Here is a 3,813-nt window from a genome sequence, read left to right as displayed (position 1 = left end):
AAAAGGATTTACAAAAGCAAGATGGCGAGAGAGCATCATCATCATGACGAAGTTAAAGGTGCAGTGTGCAGAATTTAATGGCGTCTATAATCTGTATGTTTTAATTAACCCTCCTGTTGTCCTCAAGTCAAGGAAGGAAGGAAGGGAGGAAGGAAGGAAGGAGGGAGGGAGGAAGAAAGGATGGAAAGGTGGAAGAAGAAAGGAAAGGAGGGAGGGAAGGAAGGAAGGAAGGGAGGAAGAAGGAAGGAAAGGAGGGAGGAAGGAAGGGAGGAAAGGAAGGAGGGAAAGGAGGGAGGAAGGAAGGAAGGAGGGAAGGAAAGAAGGAAGGGGGAAGGAAGAGAAGACAGGAAGAAAAGGAGGAGAGAAGGAAGGAAGGAAGGAAAGAAGGAGGGAGGGAGGGAGGAAGGAAAGAGGGGAAGGGAGGAAAGGAAGGAGGGAAGGAGGGAGGGAGGGAGGAATGAAGGAAGGAGGGAGGGAGGAAGGAAGGAAGAAAGGAAGGAAGAAAGCACCAAAGGAAGGAAGGGGGAAGGAAGAGAAGACAGGAAGAAAGGGAGGGAGGGAGGAAGGAAGGAAAGAAGGAAGGAAAAGAGAAAGGACAAATGGAAGGAAAGAAGAACTGATGACAGGAAGGAAGGAAGGAGGAAAGGAAGGAAGGGAGGAAGGAAGGAAGAAATGCCAACGATCTCCTGCGTCGGGGATTTATATGTAAATTTGAGCAACTGTTCAGAGTTGGAGGAAAGGAAGGAAGGAAAGGAGGAAGGAAGGAAGGGAGTAAAGGAAGGAAGGAGGGAGGGAGGAAGGAAGGAAGGAAAGGAGGAAGGAAGGGAGGAAGAAGGAAGGAAAAGGAGGGAGGAAGGAAGGGAGGACAGGAAGGAAGGAGGGAGGAAAGGAAGGAAGGAAGGGGGGAGGAAGGAAGGGAGGAGGGAAGGAGGGAGGGAGGAAAGGAAGGAAGGAAGGGGGAAGGAAGAGAAGACAGGAAGGAAGGAAGGAAGAAAGCACTAAAGGAAGGAAGGGGGAAGGAAGAGAAGACAGGAAGAAAGGGAGGGAGGAAGGAAGGAAGGAAGGAAGGAAAAGAGAAAGGACAAATGGAAGGAAAGAAGAACTGATGACAGGAAGGAAGGAAGGAGGAAAGGAAGGAAGGGAGGAAGGAAGGAAGAAATGCCAACGATCTCCTGCGTCCGGGATTTATATGTAAATTTGAGCAACTGTTCAGAGTTGGAGGAAAGGAAGGAAGGAAAGGAGGAAGGAAGGAAGGGAGGAAAGGAAGGAAGGAGGGAGGGAGGAAAGGAAGGAAGGAAGGAGGGAGGGAGGGAGGAAGAAGGAAGGAAGGAAAGGAGGAGGGAAGGAGGAGGGAGGAAAGGAAGAAAGGAAGGAGGGAGGGAGGAAGAAGGAAGGAAGGAAAGGAGGAAGGAAGGAAGGGAGGAAAGGAAGGAAGGAGGGAAGGAGGGAGGGAGGAAAGGAAGGAGGGAAGGAAAGGAGGAAAGGAAGGAAGGAAGGAGGGAGGGAGGAAAGGAAGGAAGGAAGGGGGAAGGAAGAGAAGACAGGAAGGAAGGAAGGAAGAAAGCACCAAAGGAAGGAAGGGGGAAGGAAGAGAAGACAGGAGAAAGGGAGGGAGGGAGGAAGGAGGGAAGGAAGGAAAGAAAGGAATGAAGGAAGGAAGGAAGAAAGGAGGAAGGACAAATGGAAGGAAAGAAGAACTGATGACAGGAAGGAAGGAAGTAAGGAAGGAAGAAATATAAGACAGGACGGAAAGTGGGCCGGACAGAACTCCTCAGAGACCCTGTTCTGGCCCACAGGCCTCATGTTTGACCTCCCTGCTCTACATCCTCATGCCTCACCACTAGATGCCACTAAATCCTCCACACCTGCCACCTTTTCTTTTATTTTGAAGGTTTGTTCCTTTATTATGAAGGGTTTGTTCCTTTTATTGTGAAGGGTTTGTTCCTTTATTTTGAAGAGTTTGTTCTTTTATTTTGAAGAGATTGCTCCTTTATTTTGAAGAGTTTGCTCCTTTATTTTGAAGGGTTTGTTCCTTTATTTGAAGAGTTTGCTCCTTTATTTTGAAGAGTTTGTTCCTTTATTTTGAAGAGTTTGCTCCTTTATTTTGAAGAGATTGTTCCTTTATTTTGAAGGGTTTGCTCTTTATTTTGAAGAGTTTGTCCTAACGTCACAGTGTTTGGATGAACATGGCTCACTTCTGACCACAGGGTGAAAAGTCATGGGTTGCTCTCTCTCCTCCAAGGCATTCTCACACACACACACACACACACACACACACACACACACACACACACACACACACACACACACAACACACAGACGGAAGTGCTTGTGTGAAGAATGGGAAAACAGCTTTAGGGAGAAGTTTAAACACCTGCCTGGTTTCACACCTCTGCACACCTGGCCCCTGCTGTGTGTGTGTGTGTGTGTGTGTGTGTGTGTGTGTGTGTGTGTGTGTGTGTGTGTGTGTGTGTATGAGGGGGTGGGGGGGGGGGGGGTTATTTCCTGATTGTCTGTTTTGGAAGGTAACAAATTGTCGGATGCAGCCCCCCCCCCCCCCCCCCCCCCCCCGATGAACTGGGGGCTTCAAATGTTCAAATGCTTAAAATTCAACAAGTTCCTTCCTTCCTTCCTTCCTTCCTTCCTTCCTTCCTTCCTTCCTACAGCCTGTTCTTCCTTCCTCCCTCCTTCCTCCTTTCCTTCTGTCCTTCCTCTCTCTTTCCTCCATTCCTTCTTTCCTTCCTCCACCCCTTTCCATCCTTCCTTCTGTCCTTCCTCCCTCCCTCTTTCCTCTGTCCTTCTTTCTTACTTCCTCTTTTCCTTTCTCCCTCCCTCCTTCCTTCTTCCTTATTTGAAGCTACTTCTATTATTTTTAAATAATTTATTACATTAATGTTTCTTTTTCTTCTTTCTTTCTTTTCACTTTGCTTTATGATCCTTTGTTTCCCTTTTAACCCTTGTGTCATCTTCCTGGGTCAAATTGACCATCCCCCTTCTTCCCTCCTTTCCTTACCTCCTTCCTCCATCCTTTCCTTCTTTCCTTTCCTGCCTTCCTTCCTCCTTCCTCCTTTCCTTCCTTCTTCCTTCCTCCCTACCTTCTTTCCTCCCTCCCTCTTTCTCTCTCTCTCTTTCCTCTGTCCTTCTTTCCTACCTTCTTTCCTCTGTCCTTCCTTCCTCCTTCCTTCCTTCTTCTTCTTTTCTCCCTTCCTTCCTTCATCCTTTCCTCCCTCCTTCATTCTCTCTTTTTTCCTCTGTCCTTCTGTCCTACCTTCCTCCCTCCTTTCCTTCCGTCTTCCTTCCTCCATCCATCCTTTCCCTTCATTCCCTCCTTTCCTTCCTTCTTCCTTCCTCCCTTCCTTCTTTCCTCCCTCCCTCTTTCTCTCTCTCTTTCTTTCCTCTGTCCGTCTTTCCGACCTTGTTTCCTCTGTCCTTCCTTCCTCCTTTCCTTCCTTCCTTCCTTCTTCCTTTCCTCCCTCCTTCATTCTCTCTTTTTTCCTCTGTCCTTCTGTCCTACCTTCCTCCCCCCTTTCCTCCGTCTTCCTTCCTCCATCCATCCTTCCTTCCTCCCTCCCTCCTTTCCTTCCTTCTTCCTTCCTCCTTCCTTCCCTCCCTCTTTCTCTCTCTCTTTCTTTCCTCTGTCATTCTTTCCTACCTTCTTTCCTCTGTCCTTCCTTCCTCCTTTCCTCCCTTCCTTCCTTCTTCCTTTCCTCCCTCCTTCATTCTCTCTTTTTTCCTCTGTCCTTCTTTCCTACCTTCCTCCCTCCTTTCCTTCCTCCTCCTTTCCTTCCGTCTTCCTTCCTCCCTTCCTGCATG

Source organism: Scomber japonicus, chromosome 14 (assembly GCF_027409825.1).
Source record: "Scomber japonicus isolate fScoJap1 chromosome 14, fScoJap1.pri, whole genome shotgun sequence".
Classification (NCBI taxonomy): domain Eukaryota; kingdom Metazoa; phylum Chordata; class Actinopteri; order Scombriformes; family Scombridae; genus Scomber; species Scomber japonicus.
This window is presented reverse-complemented; position numbering follows the sequence as displayed.